The sequence below is a fragment of the Oncorhynchus mykiss genome, chromosome 11 (genome assembly GCF_057628025.1).
Source record: "Oncorhynchus mykiss isolate SJ-2025 chromosome 11, ASM5762802v1, whole genome shotgun sequence".
Taxonomy (NCBI): Eukaryota; Metazoa; Chordata; class Actinopteri; order Salmoniformes; family Salmonidae; genus Oncorhynchus; species Oncorhynchus mykiss.
The window spans coordinates 31,125,273-31,146,475 of NC_143032.1; the positions used below are offsets into that span (position 1 = coordinate 31,125,273).

Consider the following 21,203-nt stretch of genomic DNA (forward strand, 5'->3'; position numbering starts at 1 on the left):
GATTCCTAGTAGAGACGACACACTGCTGCTTTTGTCACATGCGATGGCACCAGCTTTCCACCAAAGTGTTTGTGTCCTGGATGGCATCCTGGTAATACTATTACATTATTTTCTTATGAGCAGGTTGGACGGTAGCGTCCCACCTGGCCAACATCCGGTGAAATTGCAGAGCGCCAAATTCAAAATACAGAAATAGTCAAATTAAACATTCATAAAAATACAAGTGTTATACATTGGTTTACAGATTAACTTCTTGTTAATCCAGCCGCTGTGTCAGATTTCAAAAAGGCTTTACAGCGAAAGCATACCATGCAATTATCTAAGGACGTGCCCCACATACAAAAGCATACAAACATTTTACAACCAAGCAAAGGAATTACAAAAGTCAGAAATAGCGATAAAATTAATCACTTACCTTTGATGATCTTCACATGGTTGCAGTCACAAGAGTCCCTGTTACACAATAAATGTTTGTTTTGTTCAATAAAGTCCCTCTTTATGTTCCAAAAACTCAGTTTTCTTGGCGTGTTTTGTTCAGTAATCCACTGGCTCAAAGGCGGTCACGACATGCAGACGAATACATCCTAATAGTACCGGTAAAGTTTGTCAAAACATGTCAAACAATGTTTAAATAATAATCGATAATATTTCAACCAGACAATAGAGTCTTCAATAGAAAGGAAAAACAACGAACGGCGCGCAATCGCAAACTAGCTCTGGTACATTCTGCATGCCACTTGCAAAATGGTCTCATTCATCCTCATTTTTCAGAATACAAGCCTGAAACAATGTCTAAAGACTTTTTACATCCAGTGGAAGCCACAGGAACTGCAATCTGGGTCATAACCATTTAGATACCGTATAGGCATTCAATAGAAAGGTACCCACATTAAAAATATCCCACTTCCTGGATGGATTTTCCTCAGGTTTTCGCCTGCCAAATCAGTTCTGTTATACTCACAGACATTATTCTAACAGTTTTGGAAACTTTTTTGTGTTATACCCAATACTACCATGCATATCCTAGCTTCTGGGCCTGAGTAACAGGCAGTTTACATTGGGCACCTGATTCATCCAAAATTCGAAATACTGCCCCCTACCCAAGAGAGGTTATCCTCTGCATAGTTGTTGATGAAATTCACCACATGCTGTAACCTGTGCTTGCTTGGGCCAGCTCTCTTTTTGATGGGAGGCATTAGACCATTCTCTTTGTATGACTGTTGGAAGGGAGTCAGGCGTGTTCTACTGATGCTGAAAGACAAATTCCATATGCAAATATTTTAACATTATTATACAATAGATGCGAAATGGCATGCTGAGATAAAATCACAACACACAGCTTAAGGTTAGCTAGCAAGCCAGCCATCTAACGTCAGCTGGCTAGCTAACAGCAAGCTTAAACTTGGGGTTATTTGTTTAGACATGTAGTCAGCTAAACAATTAACCATAATCCCAATCCATAGAGTACTAGTAATACAAAGCTAGCTAAAGTTATAAAGTTAACAAAATAGGTTCAATTAGAGCTAGGCTATAACTAGCAATGTGAAATTGCATTCTGAGAAAACATCACTAACGTCACACACAGTTCACACACGTAAATTAATATTATCTATCAAGCCAGCCATCTAACCTCAGCTAACATTAGCTTTAACATGGGGTCTTTTGTTTAGATATGTAACGTTAACGTTAGCTAGCTAAACAATTAACTATAATTCCAACCCATAGAGTACTAGCAATACAAACCGATTGCCATAGCTAGCTAAACCAAATAGGTTCAATGTTAGCTAGCAAGCCAGTCATCGAACTTCAGTTAGCTAGTTAACAGCACGCTTTGACTTGCAATGAAAACAACATCCTGACAAAATTAGAAATGTATAATATCAAACTGCAACTAGACTCTTGCCCGTATACATGGATGAAAGCTTCACTGCAGGCTGCAACCCCTTTCATTAAATAAGACCTGTGTCATTTCCATTTTGTGTGCACAGCTTGCTTGGCACGTTGTTGTGTCAAGTCATTCTGGTTCACACTGACCAATGTGCAATGCCATAAGAAACATCTTAAGCTTTACCCACCACCTAAACTCTGACCATTTTACTCACCCTAGCAGAGCAGGTAAGGCTGTTTTCATGTTATCCAGTTATGCTCCTGGCAAAACTTTAATTACACTTTTTTTGCTGAGGTTTACTGACACCAGCCATATTAAACCAGTGATGAGCGTTTGTAAATTCATCAGTTATTCTTCGCTCTGGTACACTCAGAAGAGAGTGATCTGAAACAGTTGTTGCAGTGATGTTCTATGAAATGGATACTTGCATACTGGAGTCTTTTGTTGAGTTGTAATATGCAATAAATATATAAAAGATACGTTAGACAGGATTACCCTACGCCTACTGACCAGCTGAAATACACAGAAGGGTGCTATATGACCAATCTAAACTCTTCTCTCGGCATGTCCAGCCCACTTATTATCTCAGCCAATCATGGCTAGCGAAAACGTTGCAGGCTTTTTCTGTGGCTTAACCAACTAGGCTCCTAATTTAACAATTGTATTCATATTTACAGATGGCATAAACGTTTGTTATTAAGTTCACGTGTTCGAGAAGGCATTTCTGGCAAAAAAAGCATTTAGATTTTTAAAAAAGAATACACATTCAAACGGCTCTCCTGTGAAGTCGTGACTGGCAACATACGCCTAGTTTCCTGAAACGGGTCAGATTTGAGTCACATATGAGTTGGCCTACTGTTTGTTATCTGGATATGCCCCCAACAGACTATTCTCAATTGGTGAGGGCCTTGGTCATGATTTTGTTGTCGATGGAGAGGATGTTAATGGAGCACCATCAATTTGGGGCTAAGAGAGACCGTACTCTGTTGCATGGACCCACCCAGCCTCTTTTCTCTGTAAACTGCTCTGAATACCTTTGAATACCTTTGCCACGTCGTCATTGAGGAGGTCCTGGTGCTTTGTGTTTGTTCAGGGAGCACACGGCCCGGGTGAGCTCCTGGGCGCTTAGGTTGGGTTTTTCTCTCTCGCCACCCTCGGTGACTATGCCTAACCCATCTAAGAAGGTGGTCAAGAAAGCTTTGTTGGCAGGCTTGATGTCATACAGCCTACCATAGAACTCATGGGCCACCCCCAGGAAGTCATCACTGTTGGTCACAGAGTCCCCTTGGTTGTTGTATAGGGACAGGATGAGTTTTTGCTTTGACCGTGCCCTGCAAAAGAAGGGGGTGCATTTCTCCTCCTTCAGACTCTGGAATGTTGACGTATGCTGGATCTTCTTCTGTTCTTCCTGATAGAGGGTGGAAAGGTGTTCTTTGGCCATATCCCACCCCTCTCGCAGGAGGAGCTAAAACGTTGGAAGGCCTTGTGGTGGTGTTCAAAACTGGACATCTTTTCCCTAGCTTTCCTCTGCCCTATCCCACCGAAATAGCCCTTAGTGTCACTTTCTGAACTTTATTTCCTTTGTTTTGTCTTTATTTAGTATGGTCAGGGCGTGAGTGGAGTGAGAAATCTATGTTTGTGTTTCTATGTTTGGTTTCTGTTTCGGCATTGTATGGTTCTCAATCAGAGGCAGGTGTCGTTAGTTGTCTCTGATTGAGAATCATACTTAGGTAGCATGGGTTTCACTGTTGGTTTGTGGGTGTTTGTTTCCTGTGTCAGTGTTTGTGCCACACGGGACTGTTTCGTTTATATTCACTTTGTTAGTTTGTATTCTGTCGTGTTCAGTGTATTCTATTAAAACATGGACACTTACCACGCTACGTTTTGGTCCGATCCCTGTTACTCCTCTTCAGACGAAGAGGGGATCTGTCGTTACACTTAATCCTGGCCTTGACCTTTTTCCCACCACTCTATCGGGGAGTCAAATTGCCCTTTCAAAGTTCTCCAATCCAGGTAGCATCTGGAGAAGGAGAGCTTGACTGCTATGTCCTGAAGGATAGATGTATTCATCCTCCAAGACCCCTTACCTATTCTTACTATGCCTTCCCAATCTATGGACACGTTCAATTTCTTGTGGTCTGAGAAGTTCCCCCGCCTGGCTTGTCAAGTAACACTTTTTTTCAGACCTGGTGAGAGCAAGACCATGCCAATCCGGGAGTAGGATGCACCAGAAGAACTCAACCATATTGGTTTTGGAGGGTTGTGCCACCGGCGTCTGTTAGGGAGAAGTCGTCCATGATTGTTTGGAGTTCCTGTGTGCTATAGTCTCTCATGGGTCTGCTGTGGTCTTCATCTCAGAGGGCACAGTTGAAATCTTCCCCCTCCAGGGCTGGTGTGTGGGTGAGCAGGAGTGACTGAAGCTGTTGGAAGAGGGATGTTCTCTCAGCCAAGTTGGCCGAGACAGTGTATTCATCCAGGACCCTCGTAGCCGATGACTTGAGGGTGGCGCACCTGCTTCACCAAACTTGTATGTCGTAGTCCTGGAAGCTGTACTGTAATTACAAGCGGGTTGTGGTTTCTGGTCTGACGGTTGTTGTTGCTGCTTCCCGGTGATTGAAGGCTCTTTCTTCGGCAGCCTCCTCGTTGTGGATCAGCCTGACCGCGGTCATCTTGTTCAGGTGGGTGGTGCTGTTTTTTGGATTCTGCTCCAATCATGCAGGGGGATGAAGGAAAATCCTCAGAGCAGGCAGACTGGAAGACCGTGATCCGTATGTCAATGCGGCTCTCCCCTGTGGTTTGCTTGAACCAGGCGTAGGTTTGTGTTCTGGAAGTGAAACCAGTCATCACTCTATATTTGAGTGTAGAAACATAACATGATGATGATGAACATGAATTATTTTTGACCACCTGTGAGAGTAAGTGTAATTCCTGTTCATAATATTATATTTGTACACTTACATAGAGAATTACAACTTTGCTTTTTCCATGTTATATTACAAATGTATACTGAATGAAAATATAAAAGCAACAACTTCAAACATTTATGTCTGAGCTACAGTTCTTAAAATGAAGTCAGTCAATTAGTCCCTAATCTATGGATTTCACATGACTGGGCATCCCACTATAAGCCCGGGAGGGCAAAGGCCCACCCACTAGGGAGCCAGGCCCAGCCAATTTAGAATGTGTTTTTCCCCACAAAGGGGCTTTTTTTACAGACCAAAATACTCCTGAGGTGATGGTGAAGAAGCCGAATGTGCAGGTCCTGGGCAGGCGTGGTTACATGTGGTCTGTGGATGTGAGGCCGGTAGGATGAACTGCCAAATTCTCTTTAACAACATTGGAGCTGGTGTATACAAATTAACATTCAATTCTTTGCAACAGCTCTGTTTGACATTCCTCCAGTCTGAATACCAACTTCACGCTCCCTCAAAACATGAGGGTTCTGTGGCATTGTAAGTGAAAAAACTGTACATTTTGAAACTGCTTTTTATTGTCCCCAGCACAAGTACACTTGATATTCACCTGTAAGGTGAATGGATTATAGTATATTGGCAAAGGAGAAAGGCGCACTAACAGCGATGTAAACAAATTTGTGCACAAAATGAGAAAAATATGCTTTTTGTGCGTATGGAATATCTCAAGGATTTTTTTATTTCTGCTCATGAAACACAGGACCAACATGTTGCATTTATACTTTTGTTCAGTGTATATTTCCCATCACTATATTTAAAAATGACTTGTGAACATTACATCGGAATCTTATCTAAGTGGTAACAATCCCAACAAGTGCATAGGCACTTAAAGAACTCAACTCATTAAACTACATTACTATCAGTACACAACCTTAGCGTGTGTTGACTATACAACACAACAGATTGACTGGAATGACATTAACTCTCACAAGTGAACAAAAATCACAGGCTTAAAGTCACACCCCTACTAAACTATGCCTCCAGTCTTCTGATCTGACGCAGTAGATCATAACCCAACTAAGTGACCCAACTGGCTGGGTCAAAAACAACCCAACAACCCAATTCTGGCCACTATTTATCCAGTGTGGGGTTATTTTTAACCAAGCATTTTTTAGACCGTAGGTTCAGTAGCGTGTGGTTCTTGCAGCCTTTTGGAGAGGTCTGCAGTACATGTGCCATTCTCTCTTGAATTTCACCGAGTTATCTGTGCTGTTTGTGTCAATCCGTTGGAGTCCTTATGCCATACTTATACATCATGATATATGAACATTGTCTGGCAGTCTATATACAGTACAAGTCAAAAGTTTGAACACAGCTACTCATTCAAGGGTTTTTCTTTATTTGGACTTTTCTACATTGTAGAATAATGTGTTATTTCATAGATTAGATGTCTTCACTATATCTAATCATGTTGTAACCAAAAAGTAACCAAAAAGTGTTAAACAAATCAATATATATTTTATATTCTTCAAAGTAGCCACCCTTTGCCTTGATGACAGCTTTGCACACTCTTGGGATTCGCTCAACCAGCTTCACCTGGAATGCTTTTCCAACAGTCTTGAAGGAGTTCCCACGTATGCTGAGACACTTGTCGGCTGTTTTTCCTTCACTCTGCAGTCCAACTCAACATCATTTGAGGTCGGGTGTGTGTGTGTGGGTGTGTGTGTGTGTATACATGTACAGTTGAAGTCGAAAGTTTACATACACTTTAGCCCAAAACATTTAAACACAGTTTTAACAATTCCTGACATTTAATCCTAATAAAAATTCCCCGTTTACCCTTTCTAGCGCAGCTCGACAACATTCCGCTGAAAAGGCAGCGCGAAATTCAAATTTTTGGGGGGGAAATTTGTAACTTTCACACATTAACAAGTCCCATACAGCAAATGAAAGATAAACATCTTGTTAATCTACCCACCGTGTCCGATTTCAAAAATGCTTTACAGCTAAAACACAACATATGTTAGGTCATAGCCAAGTCGAAAAAACACAGCCATTTTTCCAGCCAAAGATAGATAGGAGTCACAAAAAGTAGAAATATAGATAAAATGAATCACTAACCTTTGATATTCATCAGATGACACTCATAGGACATCATATTACACAATACATGTATGTTTTGTTTGATAATGTCCATATTTATATCCAAAAATCTCAGTTTACATTGGTGCCTTACGTGCAGTAATGTTTTGATTCCAAAACATTGGGTGATTTTGCAGAAATACTCATAATAAACATTGATAAAAGATACAAGTGTTATTCACAGAATTAATGATAGACTTCTCCTTTTAACCTCTCTAGGGTAGGGGGCAGCATTCGGAATTTTGGATGAAGAGCATGCCCAAATTTAACATCCTGCTACTCGGGCCCAGAAGATATGATCTGCATATAACTGGTAGATTTGGATAGAGCGTTTTCTTCAGTAATCCACAGGCTCAAACTCAGTCAAAACAATCAGACAAAAAATCCAAATTGTATCCGTAAAGTTCATAGAAACATGTCAAAAGATGTTTATATTCAATCCTCAGGGTTTTTTTGGTCTAAAATGATCTCTGCTTCACGTTAGGGTCCACTGGTCTTACTCCCTCATTTATAAGAATACAAGCCTGAAACGATTTCTAAAGACTGTTGACATGGAGTGAAAGGCATAGGAACTGCAAATGGAGTCCAAAGTCAATGGATACTGTAATGGCATTTAATAGAAAACTACAAAACAAACAACAACAAAAAATACTTCCTGAATGGATTTTTCTCAGGTTTTCGCCTGTTAAATCAGTTATGTTATACTCACAGACACTATTTTAACAGTTTTGGAAACTGTTGAGTGTTTTCTATCCAAATCTACCAGTTATATGCATAGCTTATCTTCTGGGCCCGAGTAGCAGGCTGTTTAATTTGGGCATGCTTTTCATCCAAAATTCTGAATGCTGCCCCCTACCCTAGAGAGGTTAACTTAAACCTCTAGGGACTCCCCATCCCGCATGAGGGAGCGTAATCATCGCCTGACACTAATTAGCATAACGCAACAGACATAAATATTACTAGAAAATATTCCTATTCATGAAAATCACAAATTAAATATATTGAGACACAGCTTAGCCTTTTGTTAATCACCCTGTCATCTCAGATTTTCAAAATATGCTTTACAGCCAAAGTTAGACAAGCATTTGTGTAAGTTTATCGATAACCTAGCATAGCATTTTGTCCAGCTAGCAGCAGGTAACTTGGTCACGGAAATCAGAAAAGGAATCAAATTAAAGTTAGTCAGGGAGATATGAGTTTCCAGCTTCAGTGATTTTTGCAGTTTGTTCCAGTCATTGGCAGCAGAAAACTGGAAGGAAAGGTGGCCAAAGGAGGAATTGGCTTTGGGGGTGACCAGAGAAATATACCTGCCAGAGCGCGTGCTACAGGTGGGTGCTGCTATGGTGACCAGATAAGAAAAGCAAAGGAGCGTGAGCTACCTCTCATGTGAAAAGCGCATGACCAGTGCGTGACTGCTGGCATACTTCTGACTCAATCTTCTCTCATTCTCTCTCCCTTCATAGTAGAATCCTCAAACAAGTTTCTAAAGACAGTTGAAGCCTTAGGAAGTGCAAGGAAGTGCAACATAACCAATATCCCACTGTGTATTCAATAGGGACTGAGTTAAAAATCGACCAACCTCAGATTTCCCACTTCCTGTTTGGATTTCTTCTCAGGTTCTTGAAAAAAACACATACTTAAAAAATGGAAATCAACGAATCATCCGTCATTAAGACAACGGAAAAATCATATGCTTCATTATTACATTTTTAAAAAGCATAGGTGACAGAGAGGAACAAAATTGTGAAATTTGAGAACATGTGTTGTAGAGCAGTGCAGGCACTGGAGATAGGAGTGAGAAAAAGTACGTCTGGGCATGTGTGATGTCGTTGATATTTGTCTGAATATTGTCTGAATATTGTCTTTTGTATGTGTATGTTTTGTATTGGAAAAAAAATAATACCAAAAATGTTATAATGTCAAGAAAACTGAAGGTTATTACACCATTATTTATCATAAAAAAAATAACTCCTTGGATTAACCTAAAAAATAAAATGTTTCAACTGGTTGGTTACAAGTAAATTCCTTTTCTAAGTTGAAAAACTCTACATTTGTTAAAACGAAATATACACAGCAAATTCTCCAGTGTTAAAAAAATAAACTACACTTGAGTGTTAACTTAACACTGAAAGTGTTGAGACTGTGGACACCGGAACAGTGATAAATTAGCACACCGCTTAGTAAAGCTTTATTTCAATATTTCCCAGAGTGCCTTGCCTTTTGAGTAAATTGTAGAGTTACTACCTATGACTGTATTTGTTAGTGACAGAGAGATGGTTGTTGCTTTTATCCATTTTTGGTTTTAAGGAATTCACCAAATTAGAGCTTAAGTGAATATGGTATCATAAGTTTTTTTTCATCTAACACAATAGTATATGTATTTCATAAATAATTATTTTGAGGGCCTAGTTTTACCCTAATTCAGGGGCCTGAAACTCTTATACATTACTTTGAACTAAAACCATGCCCATCATATTTCCCAGCATGCTCTATTGCAAGTTGATTTTTAGATTTGTTTTTTGTCAACATGTGCATTGATTGATTAATTAATTAATCGTATGCTACTTAATATGTAACATTTTGGGCAAACTAACCAAATTCACATAGAAATGTATGTTATAGATCTGTCATTTTCATTGAAAGCAAGTGTAAAAAGCAGTAGATCTGTTCTTTGCGCACCATTTCTATGCTTCCTGTTAAGTTTTGTTGTTTCGTCTTTTACTTTCGGTTTAGTACACAAACAGCTGAAAATACAATATTTTTGATTGTGGAAAAGATATTTCACAGCGGTTAGATGGTACAATGATTCTTTACACTATACTTGCTTGTTTTGTCACATAAACTGAAATTAGGCAAACAAATAGAATTTTAGCAACCAGGAAATGGCGGCGAGATAGTTAATCTTTAAATAAAAATTACAAATATTTTCTAAACTAATCCAATATGTTACTTGAATTTACTGCGCCCATTTCTGAAATGGTTGTTCCAGTTTAGATGCTTTAGGGAGTCTCATAGCTTAGTCTACCCAACCCAAGCAGTCATTCTGAATAGAAGTTGCAGGTGATATTTTTTTTTCTAAATGTTGGATATCCTGATGCTGTCTGGATTCCAATAGGAATTACACATCAATGAACTGTATTGTATTATACTGTATTATATGGACTAGAATTACGCAACTCTTTCAAACAATGAAGTTGTTTTAAAACTCAGCAGCTGACAAAAAAAAAAAGTACAATAAAAAAATGTGACCCCGAATAAGGTGACCCCTAAAAGACAGATAAAGATGAAGAAATTAGACGCGCATTCAGTCCTTATATTACTGTAGCATAGGCCATTCTGCAGCAAATGTAGGCCTGTCACAAGAAAAAAAGTTACTATGATGAGATGATACATGCATTGTGAACTGCACTCCATGCTGAAATGCGCTGTCATCCCCACCCTGAGCGTTGATGATTGATAATGCAGATAGCAGAGAGAAGGTTGTAGATTTAGATATTGCATATCACGTCATGCTGTTTATATAAATAATGTATTATAATTGACCAGTTTCCTTCATGAATTTATCCCTGGAAAAAGGGGGGGGTCTCAGTAAATCTTGGTAACCCAGTATAACCCTACTGTGCACCCACTCTTCACCCCCTTCTCACCCACCCACTCGAAGTCAGATGTTTTATTGAGCAGAAACGATTCTCCAAGAACATGAGCTGGTCCCAAATGTCACCCCATTCCCTAAATAGTGCATATATGGCCCTGGTCAAAAGTAGTGCACTATAAAGGAAATAGGGTGCCATTTGAGAATGACACATAGACTGCCATTTCTTCAAGTAGAGATTGAGAAACAGCTGGGTCTCCTGGACCGCATTAGCCTAAAGGTCATTGAAGGGGAAAATTTCCCTGGTTCCACCCTCTCTTCCTCCCTACTCTCTCTCCTGCTGTCCTCTTCCCCTATTTTCCCTCTGTAATTGAGTGTGGTGTTTAGCCAGGGAGCCTGTGCTCATCGGAGGTTCCGAACATGGTAGTTATTTACACACGTTTTCACTGTAATTACCAGGCTTATTCTCTCTGTTCTCTGTATACGGATCTTCCTTCTTCAAGGTTGTATCAATTTCACAGTTATTCCATGCAGCCCCACAGTCCCTACCTCCCTAGCCCAACTCTCCTCTCCTATATGCACTTGTGGGTGTCATTACGGCTCAGACATTTCCAGATTTTTTACTTCCTCCTTCTCTTCTCCTTAAAGCATATCAAAATCAATTGGTAATTATTATTTCATCATCAAATCTTGGAGCCGGCAACCATTGCCACAGCAGCAGGAGTGCTGGCAATAAACAATGCATATTCAATGTCATGCAGATTTAAAGCTGGTGTCACTGCTCTTAAACTTTAGCTGGAATCCCCTCCCCTGAAAAGAGAGGCCAGTGATATTTAGAAACAGGCACCCAAACATTTCACTGGCCTTTCACTTTTTCTTCTAGGCTAGACGCACTGACATAAGCAGTTCTGGGAAGGAAGTGTAGGCCGGAAAGCTATACAATTCGGTGCACGTTTCTTCCCCTGTACTAACATGTCTCGGATCAGCCTTGCTGCATTGCTTATACAAAAGGATGTCTGTTCCTCCGTCTCACACCCTCTACTGGCTCTCCTTCTCATTTGTTTGAAATCCTTGTCAAACCATACCCAGTAGGGCAGAGTCAGTACTTACTGGGTTCACAAGCTCTGTCAAGTCCTCCAGCAGGCCTGGCCTGTCAACCACACTGGAGACAGAGACCCAAATGGCATCCTATTCTTTATTTTGTGCACTACTTTTGACCAGAGCTCTAGGAGCCCTGATCAAATTTAGAGCACTACATAGGGAATAGGGTGCTATTTGGGATGCAACAGGGTATACTTCAGTGGACCTTAAAGCAAGAGGCACTCAAATCAACACACAGTGGCGGCATCTGTTGCTGCGTTTTATTTCATTAGGTGCTGAGTGTATTGGCAAGGCGCCGGTAGACGGAAGAGCCACCTGTTTTCCGGTGAGTGTGCCGTAACCAAATCCCCCAAATGGCCACAGTCTAACTGCGTGTTGCTAAAATGATTTCTGCACTAAGTGGTTGTGATTTGTTTATGTTTCCGATTAAACTAATAAGTCCACATATTGTTGTCAGGGTTTTGACGTGGGGAGGGAGGCAGAGGAGGCGGAGGATGATATTTGCTTTGATTGTGTGGTGAAGTGATCGTAGAAGATTAGCAGGTTGCAGCACTTTACTGACGCTCTTCCTATGAGACTCTGAGAGAATGGGCCCACTCTCACTGCGTCTGCGTTGATAATTTGATTGAGTTGCGATGTGTCAGCATATCAGAAATATCGGCCCTCGCCATCTGTGCACGTGTCTTGCATCCTTAGAGGAGAAATGATTGAGATTTATTGTTAAGGTTGATTAAGGCAGGATGGGTATGTATGGTCGATCAAGGGAAGAGTGAGACATGCAGTGCTACTGTGCTACCCAGATGTGTGCATCCCAAATGGCACTCTATTCTCTTTATAGTGCACTACTTTTGACCAAAAGCCATTGAGCACTATAGGGAATAGAGTGCCATTTGTAACTCATCTATCAGCTTCCCTCCTGATGACAGAGAAGGGTGACCAGGACCAAGCAGCTTCAATTGCTCACAGTGACACTGAATCGTTACCTTTACACAGAACCCCCCCTTGGCATCAGTGTCCTGAAATAGAATCAGGTGAAAATACAGTATGGCGGGGGATACACATGGTTAAGCAGTGATGTGTATCCCGCTGGACTTGCTGTATGTACCTCGGGACTGTCAGCAGCACCCGGCCTAATGCATTTCAGAACTGTCCTTGAGTGGGTATAGTATCCGTCATGCCAATACCAGCATGATTAATTGCTCCGGTGGTCTCTTCTCTTTCAGTCCAAGAAAAGGCCCTGGGCCCTCAAAGGAACAAACAAGCCTACTTAAAGGTCTGGGACAGTCAAAATCATGTTTTTCATTAACTGTGATGATATTTAAATGAAATCAGATCAGTAGGACTATCAAAGTATGAACAATGTCAAACAATTGGATTCAAGAAGCGGAATGGAGTAGGGATTATTAAGGCTCTTTGTGACATCACAAAAGTCACATTTTGATACACTTATCGTAATGTCTTATTATCTTACCTAATTTAAATAAGTGCCGCCTTGTAACCAATATAACAGAAGTCGTATTTGTTTACATAGCTAGGTACAGCAGCTAATCTACTGGTGCCAAAATTTTACTGCAGCGTGTCAGCAAATATACAGTGCCTTCAGAACGTATTGATACCCTTGACTTGTTCCACTTTCTGTTCTGTAACAGACAGAATTCAACATTTATGAAATAAAAAAAATGCTCACCCATCTACACAATACCTCATAATGACCAAGTGAAAACATGTTTTTTGAATTTTTTGCTAATTAATTGAAAGTGAAATACACAAATATCGAATTTACATAAGTATTCACACACCTTTGCTATGAAACTGCAAATTGAGCTCAGGTGCATCCAATTTCCTTGGATCTTCCTAGAGATGTCACTCCAATTAATTTTTTGTCAACCTGTGGCCAATTCAAGTGTTTGGACATGATTTAGAAAGAAATACACCTGTCTATTTAAAGTCCCACTGCTGACGGTGCGTGTTCGAGTAGAAACTATACCACGAAGTCCAAATAACTGTCCATAGAGCTCCACGATAGAATTGTGATGAGGCATATTCAGTATTTGGGGAAGGGTATAAAACAATGTCGAGAGTGTTGAAAGTTTCGAAGCGCACAGTGGTCTCCATCATTGGGAAATATAACAAATTTGGTAGTACCCAAACTCTGCCTAAAGCTGTCCATCTGACCAAAATGAGCCATGGGGAAAGAAGAACCTGGTGCCGCGTTCAAAACAACTGGGTACTCGGAACTGGGAACGCGGAAATCTCTGACTTCCGACTTCAGTGCGTTTAAAACAACTGGGAACTCAAAAAAAACTAGCTCTGACTGGGAAACATTTATTTGAACGGTCATCCAACACAGAATTCCAACTCTGGAACTCTGGCCTCTTTCTGATTATCCAAGATGGCGTAGCAGTCGGACGTCTTGTCGTGTCGTGTCCCTTGTATATATCATTTTTTTTACATATTTTTCTTCGCATATCTTTTAAAACATTTTGCTAAACCTCAACTTCGAAATACTCCTGCAACCCGCCTCACCCAATGTAGCGCGGATCTGCTTTTTTTTTTTTCTAAAGTACTTATATTTACTTCGGATCCGGAACCCCTCAACTGAAGCTAGCCAGCTAACTACCAGCAAACCATTGCTAGCGGTCATCAGCTAACTGGTCATCAGCTAACCTTTAGCTCGGAAAGCTCTCGCCAGTTCGAACAACGCGACTCTAACCAGAGCATAACGGACCTATTATTTTGTTATTTTTTTATCCCCGGATTCCCACCGCAAACGGAACATTTTCAGCTGGATCTTCACAACTAGCTAACCGCAACCCCGGATGATTACTCCTGGCTAGCGTTTCCATCCACTTAGCTTGAAGCTAGCCCGGCCAGAGCTCCTGTGCTACCACCGAAGCATACTCCTGGGCTACAATATCCGGACCCACGACCTGTCTATCGGTGTCACCGCATGAAGAGGCATAAACAGACTTCACCCCATCGCGACGTCCCCCAAAGACTAACTTTCTAGCCCTTGCTATCTACTTGCTTGCTAATTCGGCCTGCTAGCTGCTAGCTTGTTTAGCCCCGGTCCGCTAACTGCTACCTTGCTCAGCCCCGGCCTACTAACTGTTAGCTTGTTAGCACAGGCCTGCTAACTGTCTGAATCGCCGCGTCCCCAGCCAGCCCAACCACTCACTGGACCCATATTTACTTTCAATCTCTTTTCGATTTTTAATTCGATTATACCTTCGGTAACCTGCAACACCCAATGTGATACAGAATCGCTATTATTTTTTATTTTTAGAACACAATCAAGAACCTCCAGAAGCTAACCAGCTAACTAGCTACAAGCTATTTAGTCTTTGTTAGCCACTGCTAGCGGCTTTACCTTCTGCACAGCCAGACAGTTTTTTTAAACCTGGATAATACTCGCCAATCCCATCCACCGCTGCCCCCTGGACACTGATCACTTTGCTACATAGCTGATGCATGCTGGACTGTCCATTACTCACGGTACTCCATTCTGCTTGTTTATGTTTTATCTGTCGGCCCCAGCCGCACTCAGTGTGTGTGTGTAGTTAATCCGACCCTCCCTGCCTAGTCAACACCATTTTACCTGCTGTTGTTGTGCTAGCTGATTAGCTGTTGTTGTCTCACCTACTGTTTAGCTAGCTCTCCCAATTCAACACCTGTGATTACTGTATGCCTCGCTGTATGTCTCTCTCAAATGTCAATATGCCTTGTATACTGTTGTTCAGGTTAGTTATCATTGTTTTAGTTTACAATGGAGCCCTTAGTTCCACTCTTCATACCCCTGATACCTCCTTTGTCCCACCTCCCACACATGCGGTGACATCACCCATTACAACCAGCATGTCCAGAGATACAACCTCTCTCATCATCACCCAGTGCCTGGGCTTACCTCCGCTGTACCCGCACCCCACCATACCCCTGTCTGCGCATTATGCCCTGAATATATTCTACCATGCCCAGAAATATGCTCCTTTTACTCTCTGTCCCCAACGCTCTAGGCGACCAGTTTTGATAGCCTTTAGCCGCACCCTCATACTACTCCTCCTCTGTTCCGCGGTGATGTGGAGGTAAACCCAGGCCCTGCATGTCCCCAGGCACCCTCATTTGTTGACTTCTGTGATCGAAAAAGCCTTGGTTTCATGCATGTCAACATCAGAAGCCTCCTCCCTAAGTTTGTTTTACTCACTGCTTTAGCACACTCTGCTAACCCTGATGTCCTTGCCGTGTCTGAATCCTGGCTCAGGAAGGCCACCAAAAATTCTGAGATTTCCATACCCAACTATAACATTTTCCGTCAAGATAGAACCGCCAAAGGGGGAGGAGTTGCAGTCTACTGCAGAGATAGCCTGCAAAGTACTGTCATACTTTCCAGGTCCATACCCAAACAGTTCGAACTACTAATTTTAAAAATTACTCTCTCCAGAAATAAGTCTCTCACTGTTGCCGCCTGCTACCGACCCCCCTCAGCTCCCAGCTGTGCCCTGGATACCATTTGTGAATTGATCGCCCCCCATCTAGCTTCAGAGTTTGTTCTGTTAGGTGACCTAAACTGGGATATGCTTAACACCCCGGCAGTCCTACAATCTAAGCTAGATGCCCTCAATCTCACACAAATCATCAAGGAATCCACCAGGTACAACCCTAAATCTGTAAACAAGGGCAACCTCATAGATGTCATCCTGACCAACTGGCCCTCCAAATACACCTCAGCTGTCTTCAACCAGGATCTCAGCGATCACTGCCTCATTGCCTGTATCCGCTACGGAGCCGCAGTCAAACGACCACCCCTCATCACTGTCAAACGCTCCCTGAAACACTTCTGTGAGCAGGCCTTTCTAATCGACCTGGCCCGGGTATCCTGGAAGGACATTGACCTCATCCCGTCAGTTGAGGATGCCTGGTCATTCTTTAAAAGTAACTTCCTCACCATTTTAGATAAGCATGCTCCGTTCAAAAAATGCAGAACTAAGAACAGATATAGCCCTTGGTTCACTCCAGACCTGACTGCCCTCGACCAGCACAAAAACATCCTATGGCGGACTGCAATAGCATCGAATAGTCCCCGCGATATGCAACTGTTCAGGGAAGTCAGGAACCAATACACACAGTCAGTCAGGAAAACTAAGGCCAGCTTCTTCAGGCAGAAATTTTCATCTTGTAGCTCCAACTCCAAAAAGTTCTGGGACACTGTGAAGTCCATGGAGAATGAGAGCACCTCCTCCCAGCTGCCCACTGCACTGAGGCTAGGTAACACGGTCACCACCGATAAATCCATGATTATCGAAGACTTCCTACAAGCATTTCTCAACGGCTGGCCATGTCTTCCGCCTGGCTACTCCAACCTCGGCCAACAGATCCGCCCCCCCCCCCCCCCCCCCCCCCCCGCAGCTACTCGCCCAAGCCTCTCCAGGTTCTCCTTTACCCAAATCCAGATAGCAGATGTTCTGAAAGAGCTGCAAAACCTGGACCCGTACAAATCAGCTGGGCTTGACAATCTGGACCCTCTATTTCTGAAACTATCCGCCGCCATTGTCGCAACCCCTATTACCAGCCTGTTCAACCTCTCTTTCATATCGTCTGAGATCCCCAAGGATTGGAAAGCTGCCGCAGTCATCCCCCTCTTCAAAGGGGGAGACACCCTGGACCCAAACTGTTACAGACCTATATCCATCCTGCCCTGCCTATCTAAGGTCTTCGAAAGCCAAGTCAACAAACAGGTCACTGACCATCTCGAATCCCACCGTACCTTCTCCGCTGTGCAATCTGGTTTCCGAGCCGGTCACGGGTGCACCTCAGCCACGCTCAAGGTACTAAACGATATCATAACCGCCATCGATTAAAGACAGTACTGTGCAGCCGTCTTCATCGACCTTGCCAAGGCTTTCGACTCTGTCAATCACCATATTCTTATCGGCAGACTCAGTAGCCTCGGTTTTTCTGATGACTGCCTTGCCTGGTTCACCAACTACTTTGCAGACAGAGTTCAGTGTGTCAAATCGGAGGGCATGCTGTCCGGTCCTCTGGCAGTCTCTATGGGGGTGCCACAGGGTTCAATTCTTGGGCCGACTCTTTTCTCTGTATATATCAATGATGTTGCTCTTGCTGCGGGCGATTCCCTGATCCACCTCTACGCAGACGACACCATTCTATATACTTCCGGCCCGTCCTTGGACACTGTGCTATCTAACCTCCAAATGAGCTTCAATGCCATACAACACTCCTTCCGTGGCCTCCAACTGCTCTTAAACGCTAGTAAAACCAAATGCATGCTTTTCAACCGTTCACTGCCGGCACCCGCACGCCTGACTAGCATCACCACCCTGGATGGTTCTGACCTTGAATATGTGGACATCTATAAGTACCTAGGTGTCTGGCTAGACTGTAAACTCTCCTTCCAGACTCATATCAAACATGTCCGATCGAAAATCAAATCTAGAGTCGGCTTTCTATTCCGCAACAAAGCCTCCTTCACTCACGCCGCCAAACTTACCCTAGTAAAACTGACTATCCTACAAAATTGCTTCCAACACTCTACTCAGCAAACTGGATGCAGTTTATCACAGTGCCATCCGTTTTGTCACTAAAGCACCTTATACCACCCACCACTGTGACCTGTATGCTCTAGTCGGCTGGCCCTAGCTACATATTCGTCGCCAGACCCACTGGCTCCAGGTCATCTACAAGTCCATGCTAGGTAAAGCTCCGCCTTATCTCAGTTCACTGGTCACGATGGCAACACCCACCCGTAACACGTGCTCCAGCAGGTGTATCTCACTGATCATCCCTAAAGCCAACACCTCATTTGGCCGCCTTTCGTTCCAGTTCTCTGCTGCCTGTGACTGGAACGAATTGCAAAAATCGCTGAAGTTGGAGACTTTTATCTCCCTCACCAACTTCAAACATCTGCTATCTGAGCAGCTAACCGATCGCTGCAGCTGTACATAGTCTATCGGTAAATAGCCCACCCATTTTTACCTACCTCATCCCCATACTGTTTTTATTTATTTACTTTTCTGCTCTTTTGCACACCAATATCTCTACCTGTACATGACCATCTGATCATTTATCACTCCAGTGTTAATCTGCAAAATTGTAATTATTCGCCTACCTCCTCATGCCTTTTGCACACAATGTATATAGACTCTCCTTTTTTCTACTGTATTATTGACTTGTTAATTGTTTACTCCATGTGTAACTCTGTGTTGTCTCTTCACACTGCTATGCTTTATCTTGGCTAGGTCGCAGTTGCAAATGAGAACTTGTTCTCAACTAGCCTACCTGGTTAAATAAAGGTGAAATAAAAAAATAAAATAAAAATTCTAGAACTCCGACTTAACAACCTGACGATTACTGTTTTGAATGAGGCTTTAGTCAGGGAGGTGACCAAAAACCTACTGACCATTCTGACAGAACTACAGAGTTCCTTTGCTGATATGGGAGAACCTGCCAGAAGGACAAGAGTCTCTAGAGCACTTCACCAATCTGGGCTTTAAGGGAGAGTGGCTAAACGGAAGCAACTCCTGAGAAAAAAAGCATATGACAGCACGCCTGACGTTTGCAATTAGGCATGTGAAAGACTCTGAAATCATAATGCAAAAGATTATGTGGGCTGATGAAACAAAAATGTAACTATTTGGCCTGAATGCAAAGTGCCAAGTCTGGAGAACCAGGCACAACTCGTCACCCATCTAGCACCATCCCTACTGTGAAGCATGGTGATGCTTTTTAGCAGCAGGGACCAGGAGACTAGTAAGGATAGAGGGAAAATGAATGGAGCCAAATACAGGCAAATCCTTGATAAGAATCTGCTTTGGAGTACAAATTACCTTAAACTGGGGTGAAGATTTACATTCCAACAGGACAATGACCCCAAGCCAACGTAAATCTGGAATGCTGTATACTCATTACAATTTGTGAAGGGGGTGGGGCTATCTGTGTATTTCTACAGTACACAGAGAAATTAACACTGAGTGATACATCAAAACTAAAAGTGTTGTCTGTGGACCCATATAGACACCGGAATAGTGTTAAAATAGCATAATGCTTAGTTTAAAGCCTTATTTAAATACTTCCCAGAGTGCCTTGCCTTTTGAGTAAATTGTAGTTTCTACCCATGACTATCTCTGTTAGTGACAGAGACATGATTGTTGCAGTCTACAATTGCCATTACACAATAGTAAAAAGCTGAGCACATGTAATGGTTGACTTTTAATCTGGTCTTTTGTTGTTGATAAGGTTGAGATTTTATTGAATATACAGTTAATTTGGAAAGTATTCAGATTCCTAGATTTTTCCACATTTTGTTAGGTCAAAGCCTTATTCTAAAATAGATTGAAAAATTGTGTTCTGAATTAATCTACACACAACACCCCATAATGACAGAGCAAAAACAGGTTTGTAGAAATTTTTGCAAATTGATTAAAAAATATTTAAAAAACAGAAATTTTACATTTATGTAAGTATTCAGACCCTTTACTTAGTACTTTGTTGAAGTACCTTTGGCTGCGATTACAAACCTCACTTCTTCTTGGGTATAATGCTACAAGCTTGGCACACCTTTTCCCCCTCAGGAGACTGAAAAGATTTGGCATGAGTCCCCAGATCCTCAAAAAGTTCTATAGCTGCACCATCGAAAGCATCCTGGCCGGTTGCATCACCGCCTGGTATGGCAACTGCTCGGCATCTGACCATAAGGTGCTACAGAGGGTAGTGCATACGGCCCATAATATCACTGGGGCAAAGCTTCCTGTGAATCCAGGACCTATATAATAGGCGGTGTCAGAGGAAAGCCCATAAAATTGTCAGAGACTCCAGTCACCCGTCATAGACTGTTTTCTCTGCTACCGCACTCGAAGCGATACTGGAGCTCCGAGTCTAGGACCAAAAGGCTCTTTGCCAGCTTCTTCCCCCAAGCCATTCAGTGAGGGAAAAAAGTATTTGATCCCCTGCTGATTTTGTACGTTTGCCCACTGACAAAGAAATGGTCTGTCTATAATTTTAATGGTAGGTTTATTTGAACAGTGAGAGACAGAATAACAACAAAAAAAATCCAGAAAACGCATGTAAAAAATGTTTTTTTTTAATGAGAGAAATAAGTATTTGACCCCCTCTCAATCAGAAAGATTTCTGGCTCCCAGGTGTCTTTTATACAGATAACGAGCTGAGATTAGGAGCACACTCTTACAGGGAGTGCTCCTAATCTCATCTTGTTACCTGTATAAAAGACACCTGTCCACAGAAGCAATCAATCAAACAGATTCCAAACTCTCCACCATGGCCAAGACCAAAGAGCTCTCCAAGGATGTCAGGGACAAGATTGTAGACCTACACAAGGATGGAATGGGCTACAAGACCATCGCCAAGCAGCTTGGTAAGAAGGTGACAACAGTTGGTGCGATTATTCGCAAATGGAAGAAACACAAAATAACTCTCAATCTCCCTCGGCCTGGGGCTCCATGCAAGATCTCACCTTGTGGAGTTGCAATGATCATGAGAACGGTGAGGAATCAGCCCAGAACTACACGGGAGGATCTTGTCAATGATCTCAAGGCAG

General features: G+C 42.3%; 1 long non-coding RNA gene and 1 pseudogene across 1 annotated transcript in view; one reads left to right on the forward strand and one right to left on the reverse strand.

Annotated features, from left to right (window-relative positions):
- Positions 1 to 21,203, forward strand: part of LOC149979544 (uncharacterized) — a 1,100,972-nt gene that overhangs the window by 493,091 nt on the left and 586,678 nt on the right. The gene's annotated exons all lie outside the window — the stretch shown is intronic.
- LOC149979547 (uncharacterized) overlaps positions 4,358 to 21,203 on the reverse strand; it is a 30,553-nt pseudogene continuing 13,707 nt past the window's right edge.